General features: G+C 36.0%; 1 pseudogene; it reads right to left on the bottom strand.

Moving 5' to 3' along the window:
- Window positions 1-17,999: 17,999 nt before the first annotated feature.
- On the bottom strand, window positions 18,000-18,753 carry LOC115841656 (dnaJ homolog subfamily B member 6-like; annotated as a pseudogene).
- Between the last annotated feature and the right edge of the window lie 249 nt (window positions 18,754-19,002).

The following is a 19,002-nucleotide window of genomic DNA, read 5'->3' as shown; positions in this document are numbered from 1 at the left end:
TATTGGTATGTACCATGTATCTGCCTGATCTCTCAGAGTAAACCACGTTGCTGAGTCTTTGACTAGTAGAGGCCCCTAGCTCTGTTTTATAGCTTAGGAGTGTACATACTTGTGTCATTTACACATACAGTCCTCATTTTTGTGATTAGTTTCACTGTTACTATCATTAGCCCTGATCTCTTTCAGAGCAGTGCTTTGGAATGCAGAGGTGTGGGAAAAAGGCAATGAGTTTTGGATGCAGACTGCCTGGAAGAAAATTCCAATTCTTGAACTCATTGGCAGTAAATTTTCTATTAAGCGGTAAAAATAAAAGTACCTTCCTTACATGTAATCTCATGTGTTACCTGAGATAATCCAGAGCTTGGACCCAGGTATGTCTGTTTCCAGAGGTCAGACTCCTTATTATCACATATGCTGCCTCTCATGAAGTGCCAAACGCATTTTCCAATGGAAGCAATGTTGTAAAAATGATTAAATTCCTTAATTAACCCACAAGGATAATCTGATCAATCCCATTCAAAGCTCCAGCAAAGAAAGGCAGTGGCCAAAATTCCTTAAGACTGGAAACTAGGGTGATAAAAGCTACAAAAACATGTGATACATTGTAAAGTACTATCTTAAAACAATTTTCAGGTTTTGCTTGTTAGTATGTAAGCGTTTTGATCCATATAGAAATTATATTCCACTCGCTTAGAGCTGATGTTCATGGACCATAATCAAATACACAAAACTAGAAGACTCCCTGGAAACCCAAATTTTGGAATTGTGCTATGCATTGTTACATAAGTGGGAAGACTATGTTTATTACTATCACAGATTGCTGTAACTATTTTATTCCTAGATCATTTCACAAGCAGGCAGATAATACAAAGGCTCTCTGATTAACAAACTACAGTATGTGGAGGTAGGGAGTCATGACCGTTTTCTTTAGGGCAAATCTTTGAGATGACAACAAGGCACAGGCGGCTGGAAATGGTCAGTTTTTTTCCAGCAACTCTCTTGGTATTCCTAATGAAGGTTTTCACAAGCTGGGATGCTAGTCTTCTACAGAATGATGTTTAATAGGTGGTTGATAAAAATAAAAAGATTTCTATGAAATAAGGTTGAGAAATATTGCATTAAACAATGTAAACAATTTAAAACAGATTACTGTAGAACCTTTCAGAACATTTTGATATATGGATAAATATTCATTGGAAATCTCCAAGATGGTGATAGAGTAGGCTGTGGTTCCAAACTTACTTGATGATGTGGCACATTTTTACATACCTTGTAACGTCTCTCAGAATGACTAATCTGTAGGACACCTTGGGAAATGTTGCCCTAACATGTATAGACCCATGAATGCAGTAAATACCCAGTTTTCAAGCTTTGATATGGAATGTGTGGGGATCAGAATCAGTACCAGGCTAGGAAGGTTAATTGGACAGAGGGCTAAATCATGTGGGTAAGAGCAAGTAGAAGCTTGTTAGGCAGATCCTGTACCTTCTCATCAGCAAATATTTACAAACCCTCTCTTAGTGTGAGTTACTGGGAAAATTTCCAAGTTGGCAAGCCTGGTCTATTGCTTTTTCACTGTATCATAATTCCAGATATTCTTTCTTAGGCCAACTTCTCTAGTATCTGTCATTACATCCTTTCAGGTTAATTTATTCAACCAGGTTTTATTGAGCATCTATTGCATATATTTAACTGAAGTAAGTATTTAAAACTATGAACAAATATGTAGTAGAACCAGTTCCTATTCTTGAGGAGCAGATTATCTCATGTATGAGACAAAAAATATTACTCAAGCAGCCTTCTTTCTCACTGTGGACGATACAGTCATTAGAGGCATGTCAAGTTCATTGTTCTTCTCCCAATTCAAATACATTCCATGCCAACTTATTCTCAGCCCTTTTGTTTATGCTCTTCTCTTGCTTTGGAATGACCCTTACTTTCCTCTATCGATTAACAATTGGGCATTTCAAGGTCTAACTGAGGTTCCCATCTCTTCTCTGAAGACTTCCCTTTTGCCTTTCTCTGATCTCCTATTATCCTTTGTTTTATACTGAGGTTTATTGCTTATAGGTATTTATTTCACCTCCTCAAATAGATTTTAAGTTCTTTAACTAGGAAATGCTTTATATGGGTAATGCTCACAGTGTGGGTTGATTATAAATATTTACTGATTGATATGCAAAATGTGCTTCTGTATTTTCATAGTATCTTGCAGATGGGGCTGGGAGGGAGAAAAACATTTTAAGCAGAACTATAAATGGTTAAAGACTATTAAGTTATAGTGACATGACCTTAATACTCTACTGTTTTAATTTGTCAGCTAATTTGATTTAGGCCAAACTGACACATTTAAAATGGTATTTTGGCATAGTTCAGATGTCTACAATTAGAACCTCAGAAAGGATGTACTTACCGTCTTCCTCCACATTCAAAAATATCCCCATAGTATACCTTAAGCAATTAGTATATGTCTTCAATATGATGCTTGCCAAAATATGATTTCATGTTAGCACAAAAAAACACTTTTTCCCCCAACTATCACAGAAATTTAAACTTTTCGAGTGATCAAGATAAGAAAGACTTTACCCTGTCACCTTTTTATTTATTATGCTAGTGTTCCATATGAAATTAGTTCACCTTGTGATATACAAAAGGGCATACAAATACGAAATGAAGTAAAATAAAAAATTAATGTATATTCAAAATGGAGTTCATGCAAGCCAATTTTAAGCAATAAGTAAAATGAGCTGTGTTGCCTACTTTGGTAGAAGGATATAGGACACATTATTTTCACTACCAGCTGCTCTTGTAAACAATACAGTTTAGTTCAATTAGTGTGACCCATTCAAACAGGTCATTAAATCAATATTACAGGCTCACTGAACTGAATAGACCCCAATTTTTTTTCACAGCTGAAAGTCATCACATTATGTTTTTCTATTAGAGCAAAACCTTGATTGACCTGAATCTAACTAACCTGAACCTTCAAATAACAGGTTTTTTCCCTTGTACTTGAATTTTAAAAGAACAAGACAAATGATAAGACATTCAAAGCGAGTATAATATAGATGTAGCTGTTGATCATAGGCTGTTCCAATGAGTAGGCTTATTCCTTGCATTTGTATGCTCTTTTATATATCACAAGGAGGGAAGACCTTTTATGGCTACTACCGGAAGGACCCTGGTTACCTAGTGGGGAAGTAGGAGAAGTATCTTTGGGGATAAGGCAATTAAGGGAAGGCTGGAAGGATACCAAAGCAAATTTGATTTACCTCCCAGTTTTTCTAAGGTCAGCCTTACTCTCACTCTCAGCATTTAAAAAGGGTCCTACTACAGTGCTTTCTGTAGTTTCTTAAACATTTTATTTTGCTAAGTGTAAATTATTGCATTTCATTATAATAATTCATAGTAATGGACATCTGAGAAATACATTTTTTTGTTTGTTTTATTTTGTTTTGTTTGGAGAAATACATTTTGAATTGACATTTTCTTTTCCTGGTGAGCTCTTATATTGGGTTGGCCAAAAATTCATTCAGGTTTTTCCGTAAGATGGTACAGAAACACCCGAACGAACTTTTGGGCCAACCTAATATATGCTAACTATAAGAAGCTGCCACTGACAAAAAACATAAGCTCTTGGAGAGAACGTATCCACAGAGAACAGAGCCAAGATGCACCTTAGCCTTTCGTTCGGAAGGTTTCTTTAGACGTCAGCCTTCCTTCAAAGAGCATAAAACACCACAAAACATAGTGAAGGCAGAGAGGCCATCCATTCCAGCCAGCTCCAGTTAATTTAGAAATAGTTTCTTCATCTACAGAACTATAATATTGGCTTTTAATTTTTCTTGCAACAATCTGAGCTTTTACAATACCATCTAGAGACTCCCTTGGGCATGGAAGTGGTGCCTATAATTAGGTAAGACTATTAGACTGGAGAAGTTAACTATAATTTTAAACTCTTGTGCCTTAGATTCAGGATAAAACTTTTCATAGAATCCAGTTATTATTTAGTTTTTAAATGAAGTTTGAGTTCCAAATGGAAGAGGTAAAAGAAGGTGTATTTATAGAATAAATTATAATCAGAAAAAAATCGTTTAGGGTAAAGATAAGTTATAGGATCACTTTGAATAATTCTGTGAATTAATTCATTTATCAGATGATTACTGAGCATCCATTATGAGCCAGCAACTATGCTAAATTGGTGATTTGTCTATGGCCTTTTTGAACTTTTCTCCTTTGTTAGAGGTACCCAGTAGTAAAGGGCCTTAGGTTCTAAATTACTTCAGAGTAATTTATTCTGAGGGCATGAGTTTTAAGCATGAAAACACATGATGAAAGATTTATATATTAGAACAGATTTTCTTTCATGCAGCGAAATAAATATTTTCAGATAGTAGAAATGACAGAATGCAGTGATTGATGGGATATGGAGGGAGGATAGCAGGAGAGAGGGCAATCAGGAATAATGAACACATTTCTGATTTGGAGAATTAGGTTCATGTTGGTAACACTGGCCCTCGCACAGCCCTCTAGAGTGTTTTATATGCCAGGCACTCTGCTTGGCACTGCTGTGGTGTAGGGAGAATTCTGTGTTTCAGTGGAAAACTATGCATTGTTCATAGCACACCTTCAGGGTTATCTAATCCTGCTTGGGTGGCAGCTATTTTACAGCTCTGTAGATTGGAGATAACTGATAGCAATGCAACATATTTCTTGTCTATAGACAATGATGTTTGTCTATAGACGAACAAATCTAATTCTCTCAGGTAAAGGAATAATTCTTCCCCTTGTGGGAAAACCGGTTTGCCTCTATTTGCACATTCATTTCAATATTCCTGATCTATAAATGTGTCTATTCTTTGAATTCTACTTTCAACTGGTTGTAAAACTTTACCAGTTTCCTCATTAGTGAGTTAAATAAAATCCTTAACATGTATTCATTTTTATCTTTTTATGAGAGTCAAGATTTTACTATTTTAGGGGAAATTATCTTTTAATAGTGGTTAATTTGACAAACATGACTTTTGTCCTCATGGAACTTACATCCTCGTGGGACAAACAGATAATAAACCAAACAAATAAGTACATATGTATTACAAAGTATGTATTGATAAGTGCTGAGGAAGAGAATACAGCAGGGAAATGGTATAGGGTGTGGGGGTGGGTGGTATGAGGTGAGGTTGCAATTAAACAGGAGGGTCAGAGGAAGGTCTTAATGAGAAAGTTCTCTACAACTAACTTTGGAATATATCAAGGGTACTCAAAAAGTTATATAGCTGTATAGACCACATTTATAATCTTATAAATTTTCCTAGTCACATCCTATGTATGTTCATGGGGGTAGAAAGAGTTTGTTATCCCACTCTTCTTTTCTCTCTCAGGGAAACCTACTCCAACCATATCCCCCTCCCTTCCGATCAATATCTTATCTTCATCTAATGGGAACTGTGGTTTACATCCAATGAACCTCTTAGTAAGCCTGGCAAAGTCACTTCAGAGGCAGCTTTCTGAAACAGAGCTCAGAGTTAGGAAATTTTCAGTTTATACCAGAAATTTTCCTAAAAGCTTGGGATCTCTCTCAGAACAAACCAATCAGTGGGAAAGTATGTGTTGAGTCTTTTCTTCATGTGAATGGCATTGGTGCTGTAAGGGGCACAGAAAGAGGAAAGTACTATGGAAATACATATTTAACCTAAATTTGACAGAAATTCAAGTTATTTGAAAACAGATAATTAGAAGGATTTTACTACCATTTCCATATTTAGGAAGATGCAAGCAGCTGTTCTTTCTATGCCCGTAGCTTGGAGATATACAGAAAAACATAATAGATAATTCTTTTTGTGTCCCTTTCCCCAGCAACCTCCAACTCCTTTGGCCCTGATTGAGAACCACTGCTCTAGGTACTGATTTTAAATAACTTTTTGAAAATTCAATTCCTAAATCCTAATCTTATTTTATTTTTTGTGGTTTTTAAATTTTATTTATTTTTTATACAGCAGGTTCTTATTAGTTAACTATTTTATACATATTAGTGTATATATGTCAATCCCAATCTCCCAATTCATCACACCACCACCACCACCACCACCCGCCACTTTCCCCCCTTGGTGTCCATACGTTTTTTTCTCTACATCTGTGTCTCTAATTCTGCCCTGGAAACCGGTTCATCTGTACCATTTTTCTAGGTTCCATGTATATGCGTTAATATACGATATTTGTTTTTCTCTTTCTGACTTACTTCACTCTGTATGACAGTCTCTAGATCCATCCATGTCTCTACAAATGACCCAATTTTCTTCCTTTTATGGCTAATATTCCACTGTACATATGTACTACATCTTCTTTATCCATTCGTCTGTTGATGGGCGTTTGGGTTGATTCCATGACCTGGCTATTGTAAATAGTGCTGCAAGGAACATCGGGGTGCATGTATCTTTTTGAATTATGGTTTTCTCTGGATATATGTCCAGTAGTGGAATGGCTGGGTCACATGGTAATTCTATTTTTAGTTTTTTAAGGAACGTCCATACTGTTCTCCATAGTGGCTGTATCAGTTTACACTCCCACCAAGAGTGCAAGAGGTTTCCCTTTTCTCCACACCCTCTCCAGCATTTATTGTTTGTAGATTTTCTGTTGATGCCCATTCTAAATGGTGTGAGGTGATACCTCATTGTAGTTTTGATTTGCCTTTCTCTAATAATTAATGATGTGCAGAAGCTTTTCATGTGCTTCTTGGCCATCTGTATGTCTTCTTTGGAAAAATGTTTATTTAGGTCTTCTGCCCATTTTTGGATTGGGTTGTTTGTTTAATACGGAGCCGCGTGAGCTGATTATATATTTTGGAGATTAATCCTTTGTCCGTTGATTCGTTAGCAAATATTTTCTCCCATTATGAGGGTTGTCTTTTCTTCTTGTTTGTACTTTCCTTTGCTTTGCAAAAGATTTTAAGTTTCATTAGGTCCCATCTGTTTATTTTTGTTTTTATTTCCATTACTCTAGGAGGTGGATCAAAAAAGATCTTGCTGTGATTTATGTCAAAGAGTGTTCTTCCTATGTTTTCCTCTAAGAGTTTTATAGTGTCAAATCTTATATTTAGGTCTCTAATCCATTTTAAGTTTATTTTTGTGTATAGTGTTAGGGAGTGTTCTAATTTCATTCCTTTACATGTAGCTGTCCAGTTTTCCCAGCACCACTTATTGAAGAGACTGTCTTTTCTCCATTGTATTTCCTTGCCTCCTTTGTCATAGATTAGTTGACCACATGTGTATGGGTTTATCTCTGGGCTTTCTATCCTGTTCCATTGATCTATATTTCTGTTTTTGTACCAGTACCATACTGTCTTGATTACTGTAGTTTTCTAGTATAGTCTGAAGTCAGGGAGTCTGATTCCTCCAGCTCTGTTTTTTTCCTTCAAGACTGCTTTGGCTATTCGGGGTCTTTTGTGTCTCCATACAAATTTTAAGATTTTTTGTTCTAGTTCTGTGAAAAATGCCACTGGTAATTTGATAGGGATTGCATTGAATCTGTAGCTAAATCCTAATTTTAGACCTTTAACCTAAGGAAGTTGTATTGTGCAATTGTTGAACGTACCATCTGGATATTAAACACAGAATTAATTAAAATGCCATAAAATCTATTCTCCGTGTGCTCACAGGGAAATGATGAAAGGCAGTTTCCAGGAGGTATTTATCAAACAGTGTTTTATCCATGTATTCCCCAGAGCCTGTACCCTCACCACTGGAGCAATCTAGCACACATTGGGATTGACGGGTGTATATGCCTGGGCTATGGCCTTGTTTTCACAATGTATTTGTGACCCTGTCACTGCTTCATTTACCCTCCAGCATTTAGCTGTTGTTGCCATATACTCTGAGGATACTGCTTTTGTTTTTTTCTCTCATCCCTCCTACCTCTGCTAGTGTTGGATCACTGGAATTAGCAGGTGTTCTAGATAATCAAACCCAGGAAGGCCATCATATTTTGGTTATGTTGTTTGCCTTTTCATATGTGTTAATTTTGTCTCCCCAGCTAAATTGTAAGCTCCTTTAAGTTAGGGAGTACTAGGTTTATAAGCAATGTTCCATTAATATTTACAAACAAATGCCACATCTCTTATGCGCATTAGTCCTTTATCTTGTACAGTCAAAACTTTCTCATTGCTACTGTTGGAGAGATTATAAAACCCCCATGATAGAATTTATAGGTTCACAAGTGGAAGAAGCAGGAGAGATAGCTTAGGGTTAAAGACAACCCTAAGGTTTTGAAAGTCCTATCAAAATGCAAGTGTGTAATCTGGTAGGGGTAATGCATTAAATTACAACTAGCCATCAACATCTTTGCTAGATAAATTGACCAAGTGAGTTTAATTAGAGCTCCTAAATGAGAATAAGTTAAAAGACAGAGCAAGTTTTAACTTGGGTAGGGAGGATGCTATGGAACATGAAATATGTTAAGCGGGTGGCAGAGAGGAAGCAGCCCCATGGTAGGAGGCTTGGACATGCATTTATTCAACAAGTATTTGTGAGCTGTGGGACTACATGGGGTGGAGAAGTAGAATGATAGGAAGAGAAGTGAGTGCAGAGGGAGTGAAAGAGAAAATAAACTCCACAATTTTGTCAAAGTCTAGCCTTTTGGACATCCAAAGGTTATTTTTCCTGCAAACATCTTATCTCTTCTTTGTTACTTTGTTTTAGAGCACGCTGGAAATTCCCTTATCTGCTAGTTCCTTATCTGTTCTTGATTCCTTTGCTTGTTCATTGACAGTAGGGCCGCCCTAGCTTCCTGGAAAAATTTCTCTTCTCTGCGGTCCCAGAAGTTATTTGCTTTACCCTCGAAGCTGCCTTGGCTGGGCTCTGGGGATTTATATAAAGAGATATTTTGGAGCGAAAATGGAGGCCCTCTCGTGTTTTGGTGTTGTGTAAAGACTGGGTTGATGAGGGGGTTAATTTTTCAGGAAGAAAACTGTCCCCTGAGAGATGCTAACATTAACCTGGGAACTAAAGATTGCGGATGCAGAGGGACCTTTGAGCTATAAGGCTTTCACAGTCACACTGCACTAAATCAGGGAGGAAAAAAAAAAAAGAAAAACACAAGGCCGCTTGAAGGGAAAAGCTCAAATTATATATTCTTTCTGAAGAATGCGTCTTTGTTCCCTCAGGACTGGTACAAACCCTCATATGCCTTGTCTGATGGTAACAAATCAGTGTTTTGAAGGTAGCACAGTATCAGAAAGGTCACACACAGGCTTTGGTGCTAAAAGACTTGTGTTAGAAACCTGGCTGTACCACTTAATAGCTGTGTGGCCTTGATCAAAGATACATCAATGTTATTGCCTCAGTTTGCCAAACTCTAAAATTGAGATCCAGTGTCTATCTCCCAGGGTTTTTAAAATTAGAAATAACACAGAAAAAGCACTAGCACAGTGCTCTCATAAACTAACTGCCCAAAAAGTAGCAGGCAATATTAATACAATATTCATGATGTGGAGATAATTCAGATTCCTTCCTCTGTCTGGGAGATGGGCTAGAGAAGTTGCAACTGAGGAAGAGGGTACACCGGTTCCTCTGCAATGGTTAGATAATTATCAGAGAAGTAAGAGATATTTCATTGCGCTAGAGGAACAGCAAAAGTTTCAGATAAATGAGAAGAAAACACAGGATAAACAGTTACATTACAAAATGAGCAACCCTAAATACTGGCACTTATGGAAAATTCAACTTGGGACAATCACTTATGATTAGTAACACTCTTTTCCATGTAGACCATAAATGTGCTAAAAAAACCCTTATAAATTGGTTGTTCTCTTACATTGATTAATTCTCTCTCTTATTTACATTGATAAGAAGAAATGGTTTACTAGACACTTAAATGTCAACATTGGCCTAACCTGGGTTGAATAATCTCAAGCTCTGAATTAACGGATTTGTGATACAGCCAGGTAAAGTTCTTCTTGTTTTTCCTTTATTCCAAATTTCCCATTTGATGGTATACTGTCCTTTAAATTGAGGCAGTTTTTATTTAGGCGTTCATTATCAGCAGGTGGCCAATAGGCAATTTTTTTAAAAAGTTTTTTTTTGGTTTTTATTTATAGAAAATATACATTATGCCAAATTTCCTGAGTTTACAGATGTTTCGTTCATGGTGGAAAAACAGCAATTTCTCACATTGTTATCGTATCTGAAAGGTTTTTCACATATATGCAGATATCAGTCTTGCAAAATTACTGGGGAGTCAGTAACTAACAAGAAAGGTTTTATGTTTCTTTTATGTTGGGGTTTAGGGCTAGACAGAATGATCTTTACTGTCGTAAAATCTATACAACATTACCATTAAAACTTACCATTGTAACCAGTGTACATTCACATTGCTACCACCACCACCATTCATTTCTAGACTTGTTCATCTTCCCAATCTAAAACTTTATTAAACACTAACTCCTTATTCTCCCTCCCCCCAGCCCCTGACAACCATCATTCTACTCTCTGTCTCTATGAATTTGACTAGTCTAGGTACCTGATATAGATGGAATCGTACAGTATTTGTCCTTTTATGTCTGGCTTATTTCACTTAGCATAATGTCTTCAAGATTCATCCATGTTGTAGTATGTATCAGAATTTCATTATGTTTTATGGCTCAGTAATATTCCTACAGACTTTATTTTGTTTATTCATTCATCTGTTGATGGAAACTTTGTTAGATTCACCTTTTGGCTATTGTAAATAATGCTGCTATAAAAATGTGTGTATAAGTATCTGTTTGAGTCCCTGCTTTCAGTGTTTTGGGGGTATAAACCTAGGTGTAGAATTTCTGGATCATAGGTACTGTGTTTAACTTTTTGAGAAACCACCGAACTATCTTCTACAGTGGTTACACTATTTTACATTCCCAGCAGCAGTGCATGAGAGTTCCAATTTCTCAACACCCTTGACAAGGCTTACTTTCCATTTTTAAAAAGTTATAGCCATCCTAATGAATGTGAAGTGGTACCTCATTGTGGGTTTTTTTTTTCATTGTGGTTTTAATTTGTATTTCTCTAATGACTAACAATGTTAAGTATCTTTGCATGTGCTTATTGGCCATTTTATATTTTCTTTAGAGAAATATCTGTTCAAATCCTTTGCCTATTTTGGAATTGGGTTGTTTGCCTATTTTTAATTGCTATTTTTGCTAAGCTTCAGTCAACTCCAGCAATGAAGCCGAGCTAATTCTTCTCAACAAGAAAAATAAAACTAATTGTAAAAATCAGGGACAAAACGTGAAGAGAAAACATCTAAGAATTGTAGAGAGTAAATTATGTTTCTTAAGTAAAGAGGAAGAAAGGGAGAACAAATGGGAAATCCAGAAAGCTACAGGGAGATGAAGACACCACAGGAATTGCTGTTTCTTTAATTAGTTGGGATAGCCAGGCAGGGTAGCTATGTCTTGCCTGACTAAGTCAATGGGAAGGTGCAAAACAAGACTGAATTGAAGGTGAAAAAGTCGGGAAGGTGCAGGTGATACTAGATATAAGGATTAGCATTCTAATCAAACACTACTATATGGTTGGCTGTTGGAGTAAAATATGTTGGGAGATGAATAAAATTGCATCCTGGACTTCAGTTGTTTGACATTTGCTCTAAAATGTTGTTTTAAGATTTAGTTATAATTTAAGTTTATAATATGCTTTAGATACGAACAACATTCAAAAGAATGTCTATCGTAATCAAAGAAGTCGGTTTACACCTTATAGCTCAAACCTTGGAGGCTGTGGCATACAACTGCCATCTGGTGTTGGTATGTTTGCATAGCAGGCTTATGCATTTAATACATTCAAAACAAAACAAAACAAAACAAAAAAACTACTTGGGGGCAGAATTTGCAAAACTAAAGTGATGAAGTGTTAGAGGTCTAAATTAATAAATTAATAAGGTGTTATTGTTTTAAAAAAGAGGACAGAAAGCAACCTCTGAAAATACTTCCTTATGGAATTCAGAGTGATGCAGAGACTGTTTCTATTTACTATTGGCAAAAGGGTTTTTTTTTTTCATGGATGTGGACAGCCCGTGAATTGTGAATGGATTCATTGTCTTGGTGGTCTGGTTTACCCTTCAATATGCTGTAAATTTACACAGCTGAGAAAGTGATCAAATACAAAAAGAAGTGCATTTGAGAGGAGACGTTTTGTAAGCTCTAAATTCCTCATTTTAAAGGTTATAGTCCTTTCAGCAAAATCAAACGTTCTTTTTCTTTTGTTGTGTAGTTCAACATTTTTCTGTGTCATGTAAGAGTGCTTAATGCTTCCAGAATTCATTTTACTCGAAGAAATCAGTTTGAAAAATCAAGCCCCATGATGCTTTCAAGATTAATACACATTCCATTGAAAATAAGTATACTGGTGGTACAAACGTAAGTGATCTGTTCCAATCACCTAAAGTCAGGAAGGTTGGCAGAGACTGAACACCCAATCTCTGGCTCACTTCTCTTGGGAGTCAGATGGGGAAAGCTTGTCTTTTTTGAGCTTCATTTATTTATTTATTTATTTATTTTTGAGCTTCATTTTAATTAGCTGGTGGGGGGAAGCAGTGATGAAGTAGCCCGAGGGAAACCTCTAAGCTACCCAATTGAACATTACAAGACTGGCTCTATGGACTAAGAAAAGCTAAAGTTGCTTAGTTTTACAGTGAAAAATAACATTGGGGATGATTGCAGTTAGGAAGGAATGAGAGCCTTAACTACATTTCTTACTGCTCTGGTCCGAGAAAGTTTGCTTAAGAAATTATGAATTTGTAAAGAATGCTACTTCTCTGAAAAACAAAGTCTAGTTTTTTGAGTAACAGTGAAAGCTGTGACTTTTAGACTTTCTTGTAGTTCCCTTTGCGAGCAATTTGCTGTCTTACTTTTTTGGTTCACAGCTTGGAGTTATAAGCAAGCTGAGAGTGGCAAGAGAAAAATTTGTTCAGGCATCAGCAGGAAACTGTATTGGACATTTTCCTGAAACTTACCTCTGTCTCAAGCAATCAGGTCATATTAAATCTCAATGATACTTTACACATTTATCCAGTTCTACATTAAGCCTCTGACATCTTTAGCATTACCATTGAATAAAGTGAGTAAATAAGAAACAGAATGAAAAACCTGAGACTGATGTCTGCTTTATTTCTTCCACCTTTCTTTCCATCTTTTTTCCTCTGTGTCTCTAGCCATTTGAAGTGAATAGTTTGAAGATGGTGCTCCCCAATAATCAGTAGTCTATTCAGGACTCAAATGGACACCTTGCAATCTGTAACTTTAGTACCTATTCACAATAATATCTGGACGTCCACTATTTTCTGTTTCTATAACCACCAGATAAGTGTAGGACTTTGTACAAAAATTGCAACAACTAAGCGATTTCTCTATCTTCTATTTTTGTCCCACCAGACCCATCCTATAGAGAGTAGTTAAGTCAATTTTCTCAGACATCATTTTTTCTTGCTCAAGTTCTTAGAACGTTTACAATTCACATAATACAGCAAATCCAAATTCATTGGTATGACCTTCAAAACCACTCTCCATATTGTTCTCATTTGCAATTTCCATGCTGTATTCTCCTATTAGCTCCCAATATGGGCTCTGCTGCAAACAAGCTAAACATGTTACATTGGATTATATTCTTGAATCTTCACAATGACCTTATGATGTATATGTACTTTTATTATTAATCTCACTTCATAGATGAAGATACTGAGGTTTATTGACAATAAGAACTTTGTCTAAGGGTAATGCAATTGGTTAGTGGCAAACATGGGATTAGAATCAGTGTTGATTCCAGAATTAGTGCTGAATATTCAGTAGGCAGACTGTAGTGCCATCAGCCTGTGTTTAAAGCAGGGACACAAAAAATACGTTTAAAAAAAATTTAGTTTGATACTAAGGGAGGACATTATGGAAAATAATTAGCACTTTCTTAATCTTTATTATTTTACTTTGTTTTTATTTTCCTCATTTTATGCTATTGAACTTGGTCTCAAAAGAAATATTTGGTGAGAAAAATGTTAGATAATGTTATTTTATCTTTTTTAAACTTTGTGTTATGAAGAATTTAGAATGTATACAAAGTAGATAGAATAGTATAATGAATACCTATGTACTCAGTATACCCAGCCTCAATAATAATCAATTCATCCTGTGTTATCCATACCTCCATCCACTACCCCCTCCCATATTTAAGCAAGTCCCATTCATCATGTTATATATCATGTGTAAATATTTTGGTATGTATCTCTAAAAGAACAGGACCATTTTTTAACATAATGACAATACAATTATTTCACCTATAATATTAACAATAATTCCTTTAATAATGTCAAATATCCTGTCAGTGTACACATTTCCAGTTGTCTCATAAATAGTATTTATTTTATATACTATATATGAATTAGGATCCAAATAAGGTCTGCATCTTGTGATTGGTTGATCTTTTAAGTCTCTTTTAATCTACCACATACCCCACTATCTCTCTTCTTTTTCTTGGCAATATGTTGAAGAAACCAGGTTGTTTGTCTTGTACAGTTTCCTAGAGTATGGACTTTGAGGATTGCATTCTCATGTGTAGATTAACAAGTTCCTTTGTCCTCTGTGTTTCCTATAAATTGTCAATTGGATCTAGAGACTTGATTGGATCTACAGGTTTGATTTTTATTTTTTCCAGACTTACTTTATATGTGGTGTTGTCTTCTTCCATTAGGAAGCATACGATGTCTGACTGTCTCTCTAAATATATTTATATTAACTTAGGATATCTTGTGTGCTTATTATTTGATAAATGGTTCTATTTATTGGAGCTCAGCTTCATCTTTCTTTAATAAATCACATCCATAATTGTATTGTCTAAGACATTTCAGTTTCACGTTCTTTAAAGTGGAGATCTTGAAGTGAAAATCTTGAAGTAGAATTCTAAATGTTTCTACTTCTAATATCTTATAATCTCTTAATAAGGCATTCAATTCAATTTACATAGAAGTAAGAGTTTTCCCATCCACATTTTATCTATTGACAAATATAACTAAGTTATATAATTACAATATAAGTAGACTGGAATACACAATTCTGGGAACAAACACAACTGACTTTTTATAAGCAAACAGTTAAACTGGAGAGTGAAGAAATATGTGGTTACCCGTAAGTTTCAATATATCTTGGGCATCAGTTGATATGTTTTACAGAGTTAACATGGCAAATTAGTTAAATAATGTTCAATTAAAAGAGCTTCTAGCACATTGCTGTCCAATAGAACTTTCTGTGATGATGGACATGTTCTATATATACATTGTGCAATACAGTAGCCATTAACCACATGTGGCTATTGAGCACTTGAAATGTGACTTCCATGAGACTGAAGAACTGAACTCTTAATTTAACTAATAAATTTAATTTAATTCATAACCTTCTAGGATAGCTCAGTTCTATGATACAAAATCTACTCTGGGGAATAACTGGTTCTGACTCCAGAGTCTGCACCTTTAACCACAACACTATGCTGCTTCCTGATCTGGTGTTTCTCAGGATTTTTTTTTAATGCATCAAACACATTCACATTTATTTTATTTTTTTAAGCAAATGACAAAGACCCAGTTTACCAACTTACCTTTTTAAAACCTAAGATTAGCATTACATATTTAAACAATTGTCTGCATAAAACCACAAGACCCCAAATAGCCAAAGCACTCTTGATAACCAAGAATAAAGTTAGAGGCACCACACTCCCTGACTTCAGACTATACTACAAAGCTACAGTAATCAAAACAGTATGGTACTGACTCAAAAATAAATACAGAAATCAATGAAACAAAATAGAGATCACAGAAATAAACCCATGTACCTATGGCCAACTACTCTACAACAGAGGAGGCACCAAAATACAATGGGAAAATACAGTCTCTTTAATAAATGGTGTTGGGAAAACTGGACAGCTACATGTAAAAGAATGAAATTAAAACATTTTTATCACACCATATACAAAAATAAACTAAAAATGGATTAAAGACCTAAATGGATTAGAAACCATAAAACTCCTAAAAGAAAACATAGGTAGTAAAATCTTTTACATAGGTCTCAGCAATATCTTTTGGATCTGTCTCCTTAGGCAAGGGAAGCAAGAGCAAAAATAAACAAGTGGAACCTAATCAAAGTTAAAAGCTTTTGCACATTGAAGGAAACCATCAACAAAACAAAAGGGCAACCCACCTAATGGGAGAAGATATTTGTAAATGATATGTCTGATAAGGGGTTAACATCCAAAATACATAAATAACTCACACAGTTCAATATTTATTTATTTATTTATTATTATTATTTTTTTTTTGGCAGTACACGGGCCTCTCACTGTTGTGGCCTCTCCCGTTGTGGAGTACAGTCTCCAGATGTGCAGGCTCAGCGGCCATGGCTCACGGGCCCAGCCGCTCTGCAGCATGTGGGATCTTCCCGGACCGGGGCACGAACCTGTGTCCCCTGCATCGGCAGGCGGACTCTCAAGCACTGCGCCACCAAGGAAGCCCCACAGTTCAATATTTAATAAAAAAAAAAAGCTATTTAAAAAATGGGCAGAGGACCTGTATAGCCATTTTTCCAAAGAAGACATACTGATGGCCAATAAGCATGAGAAAAAATGCTCAGCATCACTAATCATTAGGGAAATGCAAATAAAAACCACAATGAGCTATCACCTCATACCTGTGAGAAGGGCCATCATCAAAAAGATGAGAAATAACAAGTGGTGGTGAGTATGTGGGGAAAAGAAAACGCTAGGACACAGTTGGTGGGAATGTAAATTGCTATAGCCACTACGGAAAACAGTATAGAGGTTCCTCATAAAACTAAAAATATAACTACCATATGACCCAGCAATTACACTCCTGGGTATATAGCCAAAGAAAATGAAAACCCTCATTTGAAAAGATATATGCACCCTAATATTCATAGCTGAGTTATTTATAATAGCCAAGATGTGGAAGCAACCTAAATGTGCATCAACAGATGAATGGATAAAGAAGATGTGATATATGTATATATCATCTATATCTATATATAGATGTTGTATATACATAATGGAATATTACTCACCCATTAAAAATGAAAATTTGCCCTTTGCAACATGCATGGACCTGGAGGGTATTATGCTTAGTGAAGTAAGTCAGAGGAAGACAAATACTGTATGTTTTCACTTATATGTGGACTTTAAAAAATACAACAAAACAAATGAATATAAGACAGAAGCAGTCTTACAGATACAGAGAACAAATTAGTGGCTATCAGTGGGGCAAAGGGTAGGGGGAGGGGCAAAAAAGTTGAAGGGGATTAAGAGGTACAAACTAGTAGGTATAAAATACACAAGATACAAGGATGTAATGTATAGTACAAGGTATATAGGCAATATTTTATAATAAATTTATATGGAATATAATTTATAAAATATCAAATCACTATATTTTACTATGAAACATATAATATTGTAAGTCAATTATACTTCAATAAAATAAACAATTGTCAAAACTTACTAAGTTGCCAGCATTCATGCACACTAGAAAATATCCTCAATTTATATCAATTAAACCAGAAATGCATTACTATTAATGCATTAATATCTTCCACTACTAAATACTGAAAAATTGAGATTATTTTTGTGGAAGATTCATCCTGGCAATGTTAACTTCACAGCAGGCTGACACTACTTAGCTCACATTTCAAACACAATAGAAAGGCAGGTCTATGCTAGTGTTAGTGTAGGAAAGAGCCACAGGCACCCTGGGTTACATTTAATAGAAAACAAAGTGCATGCAGAGATTTACAACAATTATAAAGACCAAAAAATGGTCCTATTATGTGGTCCGAACAATAAACTCAAAGTTTATGACCAATAGTGGTTTGGATGAGCTGTTTACAAATACTTTAGGTACAGTTATACTGAAAGATAGTTCATTTGGCATCTTAAAAAAAGTTCCTATCACTCTTCAGATGGAGCTTGTTATAGTTAACATTTCTGTTAAGTGCATGCATTGAATTGCTTGTTATCCAAGCATAGCAGCTGTTCCTTACCATTTAGCCTTAAGGACTTTAATTGGTCATCTTCAATGTCTACTCTTTCTTGACCGTTCTCGACAATTCTCTTTGTAGTGATTTTTCTGCCATTAACAATTTTAGAAGTTGATATAGATTTGAAGTTGCCCATTCCACTACCGCCAAGTGATGTGGAAGAGACTGAAGTGAGGCCCTCGTGATTTAGGGAGGCAAACGAAGTAAATCCGGTATCAAAAGAACACCCGCCCCTCCAAAATATGGAAAGCCACTGAAGGCAGAGAAAAGACTCTGTGCCTCAACTTCTGCTTCCTAGATCCCCAAAAAAGGCCTCAAATGGGTCTTTGAAGAAGTCCAATGAAAACGGACCCCTTCCACCAAAAAATTCCCTGAAGACGTCATCTGGGTTATGGAACGTGGATCCAAACTGAAAGGGACTGTTAAAATGACTTCCACCTGCACCTTCACCATTTAACCCTTCCTTGCCATATTTTTCATAGATATCCCGTTTTTAAGCATCTGATAACACCTCATAAGCCTCAGCTACTTGTTTGAATTTTCTCTCTGCTTATTCTTTATTCTCAGGATTTTTATCTGGATGCCACTTTAGTGCTAGTTTCCGATATGCCTTTTTTATATCCTTAAAAGGCTGAGTGATGTCTCTGCACGCCTAGAACTTCATAGGAGTCCACCACGTTTTGACAGGCTGTTGAAAGGAGCATGCGTTTCTGCCTTTAAGGTCATCTACGTGGGACCTAGGATGTGGGAGCCGGTGGCAGGAAGACAAAGCAATGGGGTGTGGCCTGGGTGTCCCCTCTGCTCATGCACTGCTGAGCTGGTAATGGTGGCAGCCTGCTGTTTCTCAGGATTTAGTCTTATATGCCTCTTTGTCTTTGTGCATGATATCCATTCTAGCTGAAAATTGCATCCTCTTAATTTCCCAAACCTCTTAGCCTGGTGTGGTAACCAGA

The sequence above is a fragment of the Globicephala melas genome, chromosome X (assembly GCF_963455315.2).
Source record: "Globicephala melas chromosome X, mGloMel1.2, whole genome shotgun sequence".
In the NCBI taxonomy this organism is placed as follows: Eukaryota; Metazoa; Chordata; class Mammalia; order Artiodactyla; family Delphinidae; genus Globicephala; species Globicephala melas.
Note: the sequence above shows the minus strand (reverse complement) of the source record. Positions and strands in the feature narration are given on the sequence as shown.